Below are 18776 nucleotides of genomic sequence, written 5' to 3'. Positions count from 1 at the left end.
TAGAAGAGGTCATCAAAAGCCTACCAACAAAGAAAAGTCCGGGACCAGATGGGTTCTCAGCCGAGTTCTACAAAACCTTTAAAGAAGAGCTCATTCCAATACTCCTGGGCCTTGTTTTTAATCCAATCTTCAAGTCTGTGCCTTTTGATTAATGAGTTTAGGCCATTAATATTCAAAGTTATTACTGAGATGATTTGTATTCCCAGTCATTTCTGTTTATTTCTAAATTTTAAATGATTTAATTTCTCCTTTGACTATTCTTTAGTGTAGTTCCTCCCTTTGCTGGTTTTCATTTTATTTTTTTTTTTTCACTTCATCCTCATGGAATATTTTTCTGAGAATGTTCTGTAGTGTAGGCTTTCTAGTTGTAAATTATTTTAAGTGTTTATCATGGAAGGTTTTTATTTCACCTTCAAATCTGAAACTTAATTTTGCTGGATATAAAATTCTTGGTTGACATCCATTTTCTTTCAGAGCTTGAAATGTTTTTATAGGACCTCCTAGCTTTGAGGATCTGGGTTGAGAAATCACTTGAGATCCAAATTGGTTTCCCCCTAAAGGTAATTTGCTTTTTTTCTCTCATGGCCTTTAAGATTTTATCCTTATTCTGTATTTTAGTCATTCTCATTATAATGTTTCTTAGTGTGGGTCTACTGTAATTCTGTACACTTGGGGTCCTGTAGGCCTCTTGTATTTAATTTTACATTTTATTTTTTAGGTTTGGGAAATTTTCTGATTTTATGTCATTGAAAATATTTAGCAGGGGGTTGGAGAAAGGGGAAAGGAAAGATGGTGGAATGTGACAAACATTATTACCCTATGTACATGTAAAATTACTTGAATGGTATAACTCTATATCATGTACATCCAGAGAAATGAAAAGTTGTACCCCATTTGTGTACAATGAATCAAAATGCAGTCTGCTATCATGTATAACTAAACAGAAAAAAAACAATAAAAATAAATAAACAAATAAATAAATAAATAGATTGAGAATTCCTTTGGTTTGTATCTCTACTCCTTCATCTCTCCCAATAACTCTTAAATTTGGTCTTTTCATGTCATCGTATAATTCTTGGAAGTTCTGTTCATGGATTTTTACCATCTTTTCTGCATGGTCAACTTTATTTTCAAGAATATAGTTTTTTGTCTTCATAGCCTGAGATTCTGTGTTCCAAATGGTCTTGTCTGTTGGTGATGCTTTCCATTGAATTTATAATTTGGTTTATTGATTCCCTCATTTCAAGGATTTCTGCTTGTTTTTTTTTTTTTTTTCAGAATTTCTGTGTATTGAAGAGATCTTTCACTTTCAGTATTTTTTCTTTGATTTCACTCTTCATACCATCCTTTCCTCTGTAGATCAGTTTAATTATGTACATTCTAAACATTTTCTCAGACATTTCTTCTACTGTGTTTTCAGTGGATTCTCTTACAGACCATCTTGGTTTGTTTGAGACACTTTGTTCCCTTGTTTTTTCATGTTGTTTGTGTGTTTTCCCAACTAATTGTATGGATTTGAGGCAGTATAGATTCTACCCTGAAGACTTATATTGTCCTTGAAGGTTTCTATTACCTCACCTTTAAGAGGGAGACCAATATCAATAGCATCCAGTGTAAATAACATATAGTCTTAAATCAAACAGATTCCACTAAGGGGTCTACTGCTTCCTTGCTAAAAATAGAAATGATGAGTTCAATCACTGTCTACAACCTAAGCAGAAAATTTGCTAAAAGGGTTTTCAATTTCAAATGATAGACAAAGAGCAAACAGAAATAGTGTAGGGCATGATGTTCTTGAAGAAGGAAGAGAGAAGTAAGAAGTAAAAACCCACAGGAAGAGTGGAAGAGGAACCAACAGAGAGATTTTTTGTTGTTTGTTGGTTGGTTGGTTGGTGCCAGGGATTGAACTTAGGGCCACTTTACCACAGAGCCACATCTGCAGCCCTATTTTGTATTTTATTTAGAGACAGGGGCTCATTGAATTGCTTAGCACCTTGCGTTTTCTGAGGCTGGCTTTGAACTAGTGATCCTCCTGCCTCAGCCTGCTGAGCTGCTGGGATTACAAGCATGTGCTTCCACACCTGGTTTATATACTGCAATTTCTTAATCCATTGATTTACTGATGGGCAACTGGGTTGATTTCATATTGGTATTGTGAAGTGTTCTGTGATAGTGGCTGTGTTGCTGTAGTCTGCCAATTTTAAATCTTTTGGGAAAAGATCCCAGAGTGGAATAGCTGGGTCATACGATATTTCCAACCCTAATTTTTTCAGGAATGTACTTTACAGTGGTTGTTGTACCAACAACCACTGCAGTCCCACCAATAATGTACAAATGTCTCTTCCTCCCCATAACCTCACCAGCATTTATTGTTGTTCATATCCTTGACCATTGCCATCTGACTGGATGAGATGGAATATTAGTTTTAATATGCTTTTCCCTGATTGCTAGAGATGTCGAACATTTTTTCATGTATTTATTGGCCTTTTGTGTTTCTTCTATTGAGGTTTTTCTGTTTAGTTCTTTTGCTCATTTATTGGTTGGGTTATTTGTTTTTTGTTTTGTTTTTTGGTGCTATGTTTTTTTCATTTTTTTATTGTAAAAAATTGGAACACATGGAGTAATAGCATACCATTTGTGTAATAATACATTTACATAGGGTTAATGGTGTTTGATTCATTCTGTTATTTTTTGTTCCCCCCCACCCCTCCCCACCCCTCTTTTCCCTCTATACAGTCACTCCTTCCTCCATTCTTGCACCCCTCCCACACCTATTATGTATCATCATCCGCTTATCAACGAGATCGTTTGTCCTTTTATTTTTTGAGATTGGCTTATCTCACTTAGCATGATATTCTCCAATTTCATCCATTTGCCTACAAATGCTATAATTTTATTATTCTTTATAGCTAAGTAATATTCCATTGTATATATAACATGCCACAGTTTCTTGATCCATTCATCAATCGAAGGACATCTATGTTGGTTCCACAATCTGGCTATTGTGAATTGAGCAGCTATGAACATTGACGTGGCTGTATCTCTGTAGTATGCTGATTTTAAGTCCTTTGGGTACAGGCCAAGGAGTGGGATAGCTGGGTCAAATGGTGGTTCCATTCCAAGTTTTCTAAGGAATCTCCACACTGCTTTCCAGAGTGGCTGCACTAATTTGCAGCCCCGCCAGCAATGTATGAGTGTACCTTTCTCCCCACATCCTCGCCAACACCTGTTGTTGCTTGTATTCTTGATAATCGCCATTTTAATTGGGGTGAGATGGAATCTTAGGGTAGTTTTGATTTGCATTTCTCTTATTACTAAAGATGGTGAACATTTTTTCATATGATTGTTGATTGCTTGTAGATCTTCTTCTGTGAAGCATCTGTTCATATCCTTACCCCATTTGTTGATTGGGTTATTTGTATTCTTGGTGTAGAGTTTTTTGAGTTCTTTATATATTCTGGAAATTAGTGCTCTATCTGAAGTATGAGTGGCAAAGATATTCTCCCACTCTGTAGGCTCTCTCTTCACATTGCTGATAGTTTCCTTTGCTGAGAGAAAGCTATTTAGTTTGAATCTGTCCCAGGTATTAATTCTTGCTTTTATTTCTTGAGCTAATGGAGTCCCGTTAAGGAAGTCTGATCCTAAGCCAACAAGTTGAAGATTTGGACCTACTTTTTCTTCCATAAGATACAGGGTCTCTGGTCTGATTTCAATGTCCTTGATCCATTGTGAGTTGATTTTTGTGCAGGGTGAGAGATAGGGGTTGAGTTTCATTCTGTTTCATATGGATTTCCAGTTTTCCCAGCACCATTTGTTGAAGAGGCTATCTTTTCTCCAGTGCATATTTTTGGCACCTTTGACTAGTATGGGAAAATTGTATTTATTTGGGTTTGTGTCCATGTCCTCTATTCTGTACCATTGATCTACCTGTCTATTTTGGTGCCAATACCATGCTGTTTTTGTTACTATTGCTTTGTAGTATAGTTGAAGCTCTAGTATTGCAATACCCCCTGTTTCATTCTTCCTGCTAAGGATTGCTTTAGCTATTCTGGGTTTCTTATTCTTCCAGATGAATTTCATGATTGCTTGCTCTATTTCTGTAAGGTACATCATTGGGATTTTAATTGGAATTGCATTGAATCTGTATAGCACTTTTGGTAGTATGGCCATTTTGACAATATTAATTCGGCCTATTCAAGAACATGGGAGATCTTTCCATCTTCTAAGGTCTTGCTCAATTTATTTGTTCGATGTTTTGAAGTTTTCATTGTAGAGATCTTTTACCTCTTTGGTTAGATTGATTCCCAAGTTTTTTTGGTTTTTTTTTTTTTTTTTTTTTTTTTTTGAGGCTATTGCAAATGGAGTTGTTTTCCTCATTTCCCTTTCAGCTGTTTTATCGCTTGCATATAAAAATGCTTTAGATTTATGCATGTTGATTTTATACACTGCTATTTTGCTGAATTCATTGATGAGGTCTAGAAGTTTTCTGGAGGAGTTTTTTAGATCCTCTAAATATATAATCATGTCATCAGCAAATAGTGACAGCTTAAGTTCCTCTTTTCCTTTTCGTAACCCTTTAATTTCTTTAGTCTGACTAATTGCTCTGGCTGGTATTTCAAGAACAATGTTGAATAGAAGTGGTGAAAGAGGACTTCCCTGACTTGTTCCTGTTTTTAAAGGGAATGCTTTCAGTTTTTCTCCATTAAGAATGATGTTGGCCATGGGCTTAGCATAAATAGCCTTTACAATGTTCAGGTATGTTCCTACTATCCCTATTTTTTCTAGTGTTTTGAGCATGAAGGGGTGTTGTATTTTGTTGAACGCTTTTTCTGCATCTATTGAAATAACCATATGATTCTATCCTTAAGTCTCTTCACGTGATGGATTACGTTTATTGATTTATGGATGTTAAACCATCCTTACATTCCAGGGATGAACCCCACTTGATTGTGGTGCAAGATTTTCTTAATATGTTTTTGGATACGGTTTGCCAATATTTTGTTAAGGATCTTCACATCTATATTCATCAAGGATATTGGTCTAAAATTTTCTTTCCTTGATGTGTCTTCTCCTGGTTTGGGTATGAGGGTGATATTAGCTTCATAGAATGAGTTTGGTAGGGTACCCCCCTTTTCTATTTCCTGGAATACTTAGAGAAGTATTGGAATGAGTTCTTCTTTGAAGTCTTGTAGAACTTGGCTGAGAATCCATCTGGTCCTGAGCTTTTCTTGGATGGTAGGATGGCTTCTTCTATTTCATGGCTTGATATTGATCTGTTTAAATTGTGTATGTCCTCCTGGTTCAGTTTGGGAGGAGCATATGTCTCCAGAAATTTGTCCAAGTCTTCAGTAGTTTCTATTTTGTTGGAATACAAATTTTCAAAGTAGTTTCTTATTATGTTATGTATCTCAGTGGTGTGTGTCATGATATTTCCTTTTTCATCACGAATTTTAGTAATTTGAGTTTTCTCTCTCCTTCTCTTTGTTAGTGTGGCTAAGGGTTTGTCTATTTTATTTACTTTTTCAAAGAACCAACTTTTTGTTTTGTCAATTTTTTGAATTGTTTCTTTTGTTTCAATTTCATTGATTTCAGCTCTGATTTTAATTATTTCCTGTCTTCTACTACTTTTGCTGTTATTCTGTTCTTCTTTTTCTAGGGTTTTGAGCTGTAATGTTAGGTTATTTAGTTGTTGACTTTTCATTCTTTTCTGGAATGTGCTCCATGCAATGAATTTTCCTCTTAGTACCGCTTTCATAGTGTTCCAGAGATTTTGATATGTTGTATCATCGTTCTCATTGACCTCTAAGAATTTTTTTATCTTCTCCCTGATGTTTTCTGTTATCCATGTTTCATTCAATAGCATATTATTTAGTCTCCAGGTGTTGGAGTAATTCCTGTTTTTTATTTTGTCGTTGATTTCTAATTTCATTCCCTTATGATCTGATAGAACACAAGGCAGTATCTCTATTTTTTTGCATTTCCTAAGGGCTGCTTTGTGGCATAACATATGGTCTATTTTTGAGAAGGTTGCATGTGCTGCTGAGAAGAAAGTGAATCCACTCGTTGATGGATGGAATATTCTATATATGTCTATTAAGTCTAGGTTATCGATTGTGTTAATGAGTTCTATGGTTTCTTTGGTTGGTTTTTGTTTGGAAGATCTATCCAGTGGTGACAGCAGTGTGTTAAAGTCACCCAGAATTATTGTGTTGTGATCTATTTGATTCCTGGAATTGAAAAGGATTTGTTTGATGTACAGGGATGCACCATTGTTTGGGGCATAAATATTTACTATCATTATGTCTTCCTGATTTATGGTTCCCTGAAGCAGTACAAAATGTCCTTCTTATCCCTTCTGACTAAATTTGGCTTGAAGTCCACTTTATCTGATATAAGGATGGAAACCCCCTCTTTTTTATTGAGTCCATGTGGGTGGTTTTTCCCCATCCTTTCACCTTCAGTCTGTGGATGTCTTTTTCTATGAGTTGAGTCTCCTGCAGGCAGCATATTGTTGGGTCTTTCTTTTTAATCCATTCTGCCAGTCTATGTCTTTTGATTGGTAAGTTTAGGCCATTAACGTTCAGGATTATTATTGAGATATGATTTGTATTCCCAGTCATTTGGGCTTCTTTTTGGTTTTTAACTTGGCTCGGTTTCTCCTTTGAGTGGTTTTTCTCTAAGGTAGTTCCTCCCTTTGCTGACCTACATTGTTGTTTTTCATTTCCTCCTCATGGAATATTTTGTTGAGAACATTCTGTAGCACAGGCTTTCTATTTGTAAATTCTTTTAACTTTTGTTTATCATGAAAGGATTTTATTTCTTCTTCAAATCTGAAGGTTAGTTTTGCTGGGTATAGGATTCTTGGTTGGCAACCATGTTCTTTCAGAGCTTGAAATATGTTGGTCCAGGCCCTTCTAGCTTTTAGAGTCTGGGTTGAGAAGTCTGCTGCTATCCGTATTGGTTTCCCCCTATATGTAATCTGATGCTTTTCTCTCGTGGCCTTTAAAATCCTATCTTTATTTTGAATGTTAGCCATTCTCATTTTAATGTGCCTTGGTGTGGATCTGTTGTGATTTTTGTGCTTTTGGTGTTCCGTAAGCCTCTTGTATTTGATTTTCCATTTCATTCTTCAGGTTTGGGAAATTTCCTGCTATTATTTCATTGACTAGGTTGTTCATTCCTTTGGTTTTTATCTCTGTGCCTTCCTCAATCCCAATAATTCTTAAATTTGGTCTTTTCATGATGTCCCATAGTTCTTGGAGATTCTGTTCATGATTTCTTACCATCTTCTCTGTTTGGGCAACTTTATTTTCAAGATTAAATATTTTGTCTTCATTGTCTGAGGTTCTGTCTTCCAAGTGCTCTAGTCTTTTGGTGATGCTTTCCATTGAGGTTTTTTATTTGGTTTATTGTTTCCTTCATTTCAAGGATTTCCTTTTTTTTTTTTTTTTTTTTTTGAGAATCTCTATCTCTTTGTTGAAATGATGTTTTGCTTCCTGCAGTTGCTCTTTCAACTGTTTATTGGTATTATCATTCATTGCCTGGATTTGCTCTCTTAACTCATCCTTTGCTTCATGAATCATCTTAATCATGTATAATCTGAAGTCCTTTTCTGACATTTCTTCTAACATACTGTCATTGGATTCTATTACTATAGAATCTAGATTTGTTTGGATCATTTTCTTCCCTTGTTTTTTCATGTTGTTCATGTATCTTCCCCTCTAGCACTGCAGATCTGGGGTATTGAAGATTTCCCCCTATAGGCTTATAGTGGCCCTATAGGTTTCCAAAACCTTTTCTTTAAGGGGAGATGAATATTAGCAGTGCCCAATTCAGACACTATGCAATCCTAGACCAAATAGCACCTATGAGGACAATAACAAAATTGTCATAATGAACAGAATGAGTTCAATCATTATCTTCACTATAACAAACAGATTTGCAATAAGGTCTGCAGTTTCTAATGGAGGACAAAGAGGATGCATAGGGATATAGGATGTAGCTGTTAATGGGATAAGAAAAGAATATACAGAAGTTCTAGATAATAGAAAGTGTGAGAGTGTAATCAAAATAAATTGGATGTTAGCATGCAAAAAGGGAGGGACTCTGAGGGAACAGGTAAACAGAAGGAAAAGAGAGCCAAAAAATAAAAATAAAAATAAAAACAAAATTGTTCAATAAGGAGAAGAAAGAAAATCTACACTATAACAGTCATATAGTATTCAGACCTCCCAGTCTTCAGTAGCCTGATGCATGAGAGGTACCTGACAATGAGCTTCAAGCCTCCAGCAGGTGTCTCAGGATGGGATTTGCCCCACCTAAAGATCGGAGATATGGCTTCCAGGATTATCCAAGATGACCACTCTGGCTTCAAAATGTGTTGGCAAATGGGGAGCTGCAGCTTGGGGTGTGGACATGGTCAGCTGGAGGTCCTGGAGGTGGGGTGCAGTTGGTCAGGTAGGGGTCCTGGACTTTGGGTGTGTTTGGTATGGTTGTGGGATCCTGGAGGCTGGGTGCTATCAGTCAGTCTGGGGCCCAGGTGATAGGATGCAGTCAGTTGCTCTGGGGTCCTGGTGGCAGGGAGCAGTCAGTCAATGTGAGGGCCCCAAAGGCAGGGAGTGATCGGTCGGGCTGAGGGATCCTGGAGCCTGGGCTCAGTCAGCCGGCCAGGGGTCCTACGGGGCCTGGCTGTTGTCTCAAAATGGCGGCTGCCATGTGTAACCAGACCTGCAGGTACTGTGGCAGAAAATTTCCAGGCAACAGCAGGCAGCTGGTGCTCCACTGGCAGTCTGCGGTCAGTCTGCTGTCACCAAGAAACAGATATCCTCTGCTTGAAACCAGAGTTACGGAGTGACAAGGAATGCAGCCTCCCTCTTGTCCACCATCTTGGATCTCTCTGGTGCTATGTTTTTTGAGTTCTTTGTATATTCTGTGTATTAATCCTCTATCAGAAGAGTAGCTGGCCAGGATTTTCTCCCATTCTGTAGGCTTTCTCTTCACACTCTAAATTGTTCCCTTAGCTTTACATAAGTTTTTTAGTTTAATGGCATCTCACTTATTCATTTTTGGTTTTATTTCTGGTGCTTTGGAGATCTTGTTAAAAAAGATTGTGCCAGCACCTATATGATGTAGTGTTGCCCTATATTTTCTTTTAGTATTTGTTAAGATTTCTGGTCTAATTTCTAAGTCTTTGACCCATTTCAATTTGAGTTGTGTGAAGGGTGAAAGATAGGGGTCTCATTTCATTTTTCTACATATAGCTTTCCAGTTTTCCAAGCACCATTTGTTAAAAACGCTTTCTTTTCTCCAAGATATATTTTTGGCACCTTTCTCAAATATGATGATGGCTATAGGTTTGTGAGTTTGTCTCTTTCTTCTATTCTATTCCATTGGTATTCATGTCTATTTTTGTGTCAATACCATGCTGTTCTTATTATTACAGCACTGTAGTATTGTAGGGGGAGCAGTGACTTGGATCATGGTTTCTGTCTTGCAGCAGGAAGCTGTACCTACACTGAGAACTTCCTGTGGGAAGGGGCAGGTCAAGATTACCCAGTTGCTTTGGTGACTGCTTGCTTAAAAAGGTTCTATGCAAGGCATGGGACTATCAGTCTTGACCCTGTATTCAGACACCAGCTCCCAGGGATAGAGAATTATGAGCACAAGAAGGCAATTATAATCGGCTGCTACTACTTAAATCTTAAGTCTTCCTGCTTTGAAGAAACTTTCTCACAGAAAACCCTTTTGATGATAAAACCTATATAATAAACATGCTAAGCTAGCTCTTACTCCATCAAAGAAGGTGTCCCACCTGGTCCCATCTTTCTCTCTCTATGTGTCTGTGTGTGTGTTTTCTAATTCCCCATTGCCCTTCATCAGTTTCTGAATTAATGGCCATGTGGATCATGGAATAGTATAACTTCAGATCAGGTATTGTGATGCCTCCTACTTCGCTTTCCTTGCTTAGTGTTGCTTTGGCTATTCTGGGTCTTATTCTTCCAAATGAATTTAACAATTTTTTTTTTTATAATTCTGTGAAGAATGTCACTTGTATTTTGATGGGAATTGCATTGAACCTGTGTATTATTTTTAGTGGTGTGGCTATTTCGACAATCTTAATTCTGCCTATCCAAGAACATGAATGTCTTTCAATCTTCTAAGGTCTTATTCAATTTCTTTCTTCAGTGTTCTATAATTTTCACTATAGAGCTCTTTTACCTCCTTGGTTGTATTAATTCCCAAGTATTTTATATTTTATTTTATTGAGGTTATTGTGAATAGGATGGTTTTTCTGATTTCTTCCTTAACTGAAACACTGTTGAAGTAGAGAAAAGTGATTGATTTATGGGTGTTGATCTTGTATCTTGCTACTTTGCTAAATTCATTTATAAACTCTAGAAGTCTTCTGGTGTAGTTTTTTTTTTTTTTTTTTATCTTGTAGATATAGGATCATATTGTTGGCAAATAGAGATAGTTTGATTTCTTCTTTTCCTATTTGTATTCCTTTGATTGCCTGATTGCTCTGGCTAATGTTTCAAGGACTATATTGAATAAGAGTGGTGACAGTGGAAAGTCTTGTCTTATTCCTAAATTTAGAGGAAATGCTTTTAGTTTTTCCCCAATAAGTATGATGTCAGCTTTGGGTTTGTCATAAATTACCTTTATGATGATGAGGTAAGTTCCTTCAATCACTAGGTTCCCCAGCATTTTGGGGGGGCAGGTTACAGGGGATTGAACTCAGGGGCACTTGACCACAGAGTCACATCCGCAGCCCTATTTTGTATTTTATTTAGAGACAGGGTCTCACTGAATTGCTTAGCACCTCGCTTTTGCTGAGGCTGGCTTTGAACTTGTGATTCTCCTGCCTCAGTCTCCTGAGCTTCTGGGATTACAGGCATACACCACTGTGCCTGGCTCTCTGGCATTTTTAATATGAATGGGTGCTGGATTTTATCAAAGACTTTTCTGCATCTATTGAGAGAATCAAGTGATTTTTGGTCTTAGTTCTGTTTAGGTGATGAATCACATTTATTGATTTGTGTGTGTTGAACCACCCTTGCATCCCTGGAATGAAACCCACTTGATCATGGTGTATTATTTTCCTGATGTGTTTTTGAATGCAATTTGTTAATATTTTATTTAGGATTTTTTCATCTATGTTCATCAGGTATATTGGTCTATAGTTTTCTTTCCTTGGTGTTTTTTGTCTGGTTTTGGTATCAGGATTATACTAGCTTCATTAAAAGTATTTAGGAGTGTTCTCTCTATTTCAATTTTGTGGAATAATTTGAGAAAGACCAGTATTGGTTCTTCTGTAAAGGTCTGGTAGAACTCAGTCTTTTTTGTAAGACTTTTAGTTGCTGTTTCAATTTCATTACTTGATATTGGTCTGTTTAGGATTTCTGTATCTTCCTGACTCAATTTGGGCAGGACACATGTGTCTAGAAATTTTTCCATGTCTTCCAGATTTTCCAGTTTATTGGAGTATAAATTTTCAAAATGGGATCTGATAATCCTCTGGATTTCCGAGGGAACTGTCGTGATATCTCCTTTTTCATCTCTGATCTTATTGATTTACTTCTTCTCACTCTGATTAATTTGGTTAAGTGTTTGTAAATTTTATTTATCTTTTCAAAGAACCAACTTTGTTAATATTGATCCTGTTTATTGTTTTCTTATTCTCAATTCATTGATCTTAGCTATGATCTTAATTATTTCCTGTCTTCTACTGGTTAGGGCATTAATTTTTTCTTTTTCTAAGGACTTAAGGTGAAGCATAGCTCATTTATTTGGTATCTCTCCAATTTTTTAGTGTAGACACTCAGTGCTATAAATTTGCCTTTTAGAACTGAGTTTTCAACTGTCCTAGAGATTTCAATGTGGGTGTCTCTATTCTCATTCATTGGTAAGAATTTCTTGGTTTCTATTCTCATTTCCTCTTTGATCTATTCTTTGCTTAAGAGAGTATTATCCAATATCCATGAGTTTATGTGGTTTCTATTATTTTTCTTGCTGCTGATTTCCAGTTTCATTCCATTATGATCAAATAGAATACATGGGATTATATAAATTTTTTTATATTTGCTAAGATTTGATTTGTGGCCTAGAGTATAATCTATTTTGGAAAAAGTTCCATGCATAGCTGAGAATAAGGTAAATTCAATTGTTTTGGGGTGGAATATTCTGTAGATATCCATTAGGTTCATTTGATTTAGAGTGTTGTTTAGGTTGGAGATATCTTTGTTGATTTTTATTTGTTTTGTTTTGTTTTGAGGACCTGTCTATTGATGATAAGGATGTATTGAAATATCCCATTAATATTGTGTTGTGGTCTATGTGGAATTTAATATCATAGAGTATTTTTTCCATGTAATTGGGTGCAATGACATTGGGGGCATAAATGTTTAATATGGTTATATCTTCTAGTTAGATTGTTCCCTTTACTAGGATGTAATATCCTTTTTCTATTATGAATAATTTTTGCTTGAAATCTACTTTGTCAGATATGAAAATAGCTACTCCTACTTGTTTTCTTGGATCATGTGCCTGTAATATTTTTTAGCATCATTTTTTCCCTCAACCTCTGGGTGTCCTTGCCTATAAGATAGGTGTCTCTTGTAAACAGCATATAGTTGGATTTTGTTTTTTGATCCATTCTGCTAATATCTGACTTTTAATTAGGAACTTGAGACCATTAACAGTCAGCATTAGCATGAATATGTGTTTGTGGTTTCCTGCCATTTTTTTTCTTTGCTATATTTTAGTCTGTCTTGATTATTATTTAGTGGATTATTATTCTATTGATCTTCCTCAGTTTGTGGCTCTGGGAATTTTTTGTTGTTGCTGTTCCTCTGTGTGAAATTCATCTTTGAGTATTGTTTGTAGTGCTGGTTTGATGCTCATGAATTCTTTTCATTTATTCTTGTCATGGAATGTTTTTTATTTCCTCCTTAAATTTGAAACTGAGTTTTGCCACGTATAGTAAACTTTTAGGGTTTGAAATATATCATCCAAGCCCTCATTGATTTTGGGGTCTGAGTAGAGAAATCAGAAGTGAGTCTTATTGGTTTGCCTCTAAATGTGACCTGTTGTTTCTATCTTGTGGCTTTAATATTCTTTCCTTGTTTTCTCTGTTAGGCATTTTGATTATGATATGTCTCAGTGAGCTTCTCATTTGGATGGGTTTATTTGGGGTCCTGTAGTCCTTCTGTATGTTGATGATTAGCTCATTTCTGATATTGGAGAAGTTTTCTATAACTATGTCATTGAAAATGTTCTTTAGGCCTTTAGTTTGTATCCCCATGTTCTCTTCTACCCCAATGATTTTCAGGTTTAATCTTTTAAAATTGTTTCAAAGTTCTTGTATATTCTTGTCATGTTCTATAACTTTTTTTCCTTTTATTGCCTTCTGTGTATCTAAGATCATATAGCCTATATTCAGTGCCTGAAGTTCTGTCTTCGAGGGCCAAGGTTCTATTTTCTACACCATCTAATCTGTTATTTATTTGTTTATTTATTTATTTTTCTGGGGTGCTGGGGATTGAACCCAAGGTCTTGTGCTTGCAAGGCAAGCACTCTACCAACTGAGCTATCTCCCCAGTCCTGTTATTGATATGTTCAAGTGAGTTTGTAATATGATTGATCTTGTCTTTCATTTATGAGTTCTTCCTTGTTTCTTTTTACTGTTTCTATTTCTTTATTAAAATGGTCTTTCATCTCCTGCAAATTGCTCTCTTATTCCCTTCCTTAGATCTTCTTTTAATTCACTGAACATTTTGATAATGGGTTTTTTATGATATTTCTCTGGTTTTAGGTCTACGTCACTATCACCACTGATGTCACCATTCCTTTGTTGAGGAGTTTTAGATTTAAGGGTGAGATCTGTTTGCCTGTTTTCTCATGTTGTCAGAGGTCTTGGTCTAGTGCATCAGTTCAACTTGATTATTCCATCTTTTTTTTTTTTTTTTTTTCAGTACTGGGGATCGAACTCAGGGCCTTGTGCTTGCAAGGCAAGCACTCTACCAGCTGAGCTATCTCCCCAGCCCTGCACCTCTTTTTTTAAGGGCACAGTCTGCAATTGTTCAAGTCCCCTGGAGTGATCTGATTTGAGATTCCCCTAATAGATGTGGTGGCCACAGTCTTTGTGTTATTTCACAGTTTCTGCTATAGAAATGGATGTTTGTAGGTACGACCTGGGGCCCACGACTAGCTGTTTCTACTTGGGGCTTGATCATTAGGTTGGCTTTTTGTCTCTTATGTTCCTTATATTAAAGTATAGCTGAAGGTTGTGTGTCATTAAATTTGTGTGTGGAGCAACATGTCTTTTGGTCGAGTTTAGTTCAGCAGCAGAGTCTCTACCCTGTGAACTTGTAGTGTCCTTGTAGGTTTGTAGTGCCTCACAGATTAGGGGGAAACAAATAATAACAACAATCAATGCAAAAAATTTATAGCATTAAACTAAATACTTGGTTCCTACTATGACATCTACAATGTTAACTACCATAAAAGACAGAAATGGTAGGGTCGACAATTGCCATCAGCAAAAACAATAAGTAACCATGTAATGTATCTTGCATTAAATCAAACAACAGTTGTCAACCTTGGCATCCATAGAAGTAATTGACAAAGCATTAATGATGGGGACAGGAATTATATAAACCAATGTGTGCTAAAAGATGGTAAAAATGCAGTTAATTAAGAGAAAAGAAAATGTTATAGGAATGTAGAAAAGAGTTTATAATTTCAAAAAGTGAATAGAGAGAATGCCAAAGAAATGTAAGATGTAATGGTTATGAAGGAGAAAAAATAGAAGTAAAAAACTGAAGAGAAAAACAATAAATTTCGCTATTAGCAGAAGAAAAGAGAAACAGACAAATGAAAACTACAAAACAAAACCAAAATATACTAATCAAAAGCCCTAACTCTCAAAAGACAAGGCAAGGAAAAATAGCATTTTAGAAACTGTTACAAATGAGAAAAAAAGAAACAAATATGTATATGCATATACATATACATGAACCAAACAGCACAAAAAACATACACACACAAAAAAAAAAAAAAAAAAAAAAAAAAAAAAAAAGAAAAGAAAAGAAAAGAAAAGAAAAAAGGGAAAGAAGAGATTCTTATTGAAAAATTAAGGAATCATTTCCACTGAGGTGGTCAAACTAGTCAATGAGAATATATGTTCACTGTCTGTAACTATCTCTCTTTTCGTTTCTTCTGAAGCTGAGCAGGAAAGTAAGGGCCAAGGGTTGTTAAAAACCTTCCTATTTGGGGGTTGCTCTCCAAGTTGTCAGTTGGAGTTCATAAATTCTGAATTTCCCTTCTCACCAGTGTGAGGTTGTATGGGACGGGAGACAGTCGGTTTTGTCTGCACAGACCAAGTCTGTGCACTCCCAGGGTGGGGCCACTGCAGACTTCTATGAGTGGAGTATCTTCAGGTGGGACAGGTCTAATCAGGCCTCGGGTGCTTTATTGGGTGGTGACTGCTCTGGAGAGATTAGATCAACATACCCTTAGTGCCTGGCAGATGCCGTTCTATGCTGGGAGTCTGGATCTCAGGAGTCTCCCTCGGATTCTACTCCTGCAGCCAGAGAGCCAGTCCACCCCTCTGCTGCCCATGAACACAGCCTTTCCAGGCTTCTGTGACTTAGTCCCTGAGTGTATTTCCACCTGCCTGTTCAAATTCCCTACCCACTGCTGCTGGTTGTATGAGCCGCCAGGCTCAGAGGAAAGCCCAACTAACTTTTCTAACTTGAATCCCCATGGGTAAAATATTCTCTGTGACTGTTTCACTCTCATTCTGCTAGGTACAGCCGAGGTCACAGGCCGGCATTTGCCAGGACCCTGTAGCTGTCTTTGCTCAGATCTCCCGGCTCCCACAGCAGCAGCTACAGTGTGGCTGCCCAGATGGCTCCTGCCTCCGCTCTCTGTGGACATTGGGAAACACAGGGCGCTTCTCATGCACCAGTGTACAGTACAGCCTCTGGATCAGCTAAGAGCATACTAAATCTGCCTGTTGTGTTTCTCTGCCGTTTTCCCTCCCTCTTTGCTGAACCAGTGCCTTTACTGCTGCTACTGCAACCAGCTTGGCTCCAATGTAGTCTTTTTTCTTTGTTTAATATACCCAAATGTCTGAGTCTCTAAGACACTGACTGGCCAATATTGAGTTTTAGTGAAATCCCTCTTTCACTCACTTGGCAGATGTTATGGGGGGCAACTTAAGAACCGACCGATCACCACTGAGAAGTCCAAATTTGGGAGTCTTTATTAAGCCAGCGGGCTGACTTTCTCACAAAATGCCCCCAAAAATGGCTCTTGGGAGAACAGCCCCAACCACGGGGTTGTAGGGGTTCTTATACCAAAAATCACATCAATCATAAGTGTCTGTTGCTATGATTTGAAATTACAAACTAACATCATGAGATCATCAACAGATGGGGAAGTGGGTCACCTAGGTACAAACTAAAGAATGGGTACTAACATCCACACAATTACCAATTACATGGTACATTGGTTAGGAGCAATAGGGATCAAAAGAGAGCAATTTTTTATTACATAAAAATTGTCATTTTGTATTGTTAAATATGTCACACTAAGTAACTCATGATGGGTACAGAGGCGGGGTGTTCCCATGGGAGAAACTCATTTCCTACATAACATGGACTCTCAGAGCAAACTGGAGTCTGTTTAGTCATTTCCCTTAGAGTCTGGCCTATAACATTCTCATGGAGCCGGATCTGTCTGCCCACCACAGCAGAGAAGCAGTATTCTGCTGCTGGAATCCCAGACCACCGAGTGATAAAGAATGCAGCCTTCCTCTAGCCCGCCATCTTGAACCTCCTCTTGATTCTAGTTTTTCTAATAGTTTCTAGACTCTCTTGGAGTTTCCAAGTAAATAAGAATGTAGATGGCAAATAACAACTTCTTTATCACTTTTCAGTCTTGTTACGATTTATAACTCTTAATATAATGTTTGAAAAGTGATCAGAATCAGCATAATCAGGAATATGGCCAGAAGCCCACTACTGCTATGAATTTGTGCATGTCTGTTCCTGCCTTACAATATGAGGTCCCCAGGATCAGGGCTGATGCCTCCCCACGTGGGTCAGTGGTTCAGAATTATGGCATCACAGACTCCCATATATGGACTCTCTGTGATATCTTCTACACATGGTAATCCTCCACAACGTGTGCAGAATTGAGTAGAATCTCATGTCTGCAAAGTTTTTTAAAGCTTCTGTAAGCATAATTATGTGATTAAAAACCAAAGTAGGTTTTTTTTTCTTCTTGTTTATTGAGGAAAGCCATGTATAGAGAGAAAGGCATACATATTATAAGTGTACAACTTCATATAACTTTCACAAACTTAAGTCTGCTGTGCAGCCAGCACTAGATCCAGAGGCAGAACCTTTCAGCATTCCTAGAGCCCCCTTCAGACTGTCATACTATTACAGTGGCCCTGAGAAAATGCTTTTCTGACTTCTAACAGAATGAATTAGTTTTGCCTATATATTTTGGACTATATATAAATGGAAATCATGTAATATACTCATTTGGATCTGATTTCTTCCATGCCACATTATGTTCGTGAGATTCAGAGCTTTAAAAGTTAAAATGGCTTGCAGAATGGTCAAAAAGAGTGCAAAACTCCTTTTCTGAACCTTAGAGATTTGCTGACAGGGGAGAGACTGCCCTGTAGACATCATGTCAGGAACTGAATCTCCAAGAAGGGACAAATTTCTGGAATCTAACAATACCTTGCAAGGTTTGAAAAATACCTGAGTGGCCTGTTTGCCTCCTGACCTGGATATTCCAATTAACTCATAAAATTAATAATCATCCTGATTTGTATCAGTTTTCATCTGTCAAACTTACTTTGACTCTGTTTATCTCTCCCAAAGAATGCTAAGTTGTGCATACCCACTGTTAGGATAGGCCAGGTGCATCAACCCTGAAAGAGTGCTCAATCTCTAGTTGAACCTGTGTTTTACTGACTTGCAAATCTATTTTGCATCCAAATAAAAATTTACTTCTATTTAACTTTGTGATTTTCTTTGTTCACACCTTGCCTATGTTTGCAGATGGTTCCTTCTTCTTGTTGGGTAGTATTCTATGACACGAAAATTCTACCATTCGTTAATCAATTATACTGCTGAGCAGTTGGACTGTTTTCAGGTTTGAGCTCTTACAAATAGTGCTGCTGTGAAATTTGTTAAATTTTTAAGCGATATTTTCACACATAATAATTTAATAATTCATGACAGTCACAGATTCTTAAAAGTAGCAAAGTGCTGGCTAATAATATACCCATATATCCCAAAGTTTAATATTTAGTGTTCCAAAGTCTACCAACATTTATATATGTACACATACACACACACACACTTTATTATGCAAAACATTACTAACCCTTTATCCTGTCTTCTTGGCATGAAAATGGCTTGTCTGAGTTTAAATAGATAACAGTATTTTTTTCTTTTCAGAAGAAATGGACTGTGAACCATTAAAACAGCAATTTTCCTTCTACTCCCCTAAATGAATGAAATGAATACAGGCCAGGGATTAATACTCACAAATCAATTTCTCTTTATTGGTAACTTAAATTAACCAAGTTAAGTTTGAGCCTTGACAGCATATATGCCTAATTTGCATCTAAGTCAGCTCCTAGGACCTCCATAAAGGAGTAGAAGCCCTGACCGTCTGCACTTTTTAGGGCCATCTCCCTGCCTCTTCCACCTGGCTATCCTCACCCATTCTGCTAAATCAAATGCTAC

This window comes from Sciurus vulgaris (genome assembly GCF_902686455.1).
Source record: "Sciurus vulgaris genome assembly, chromosome: 1".
In the NCBI taxonomy this organism is placed as follows: Eukaryota; Metazoa; Chordata; class Mammalia; order Rodentia; family Sciuridae; genus Sciurus; species Sciurus vulgaris.
This window is presented reverse-complemented; position numbering follows the sequence as displayed.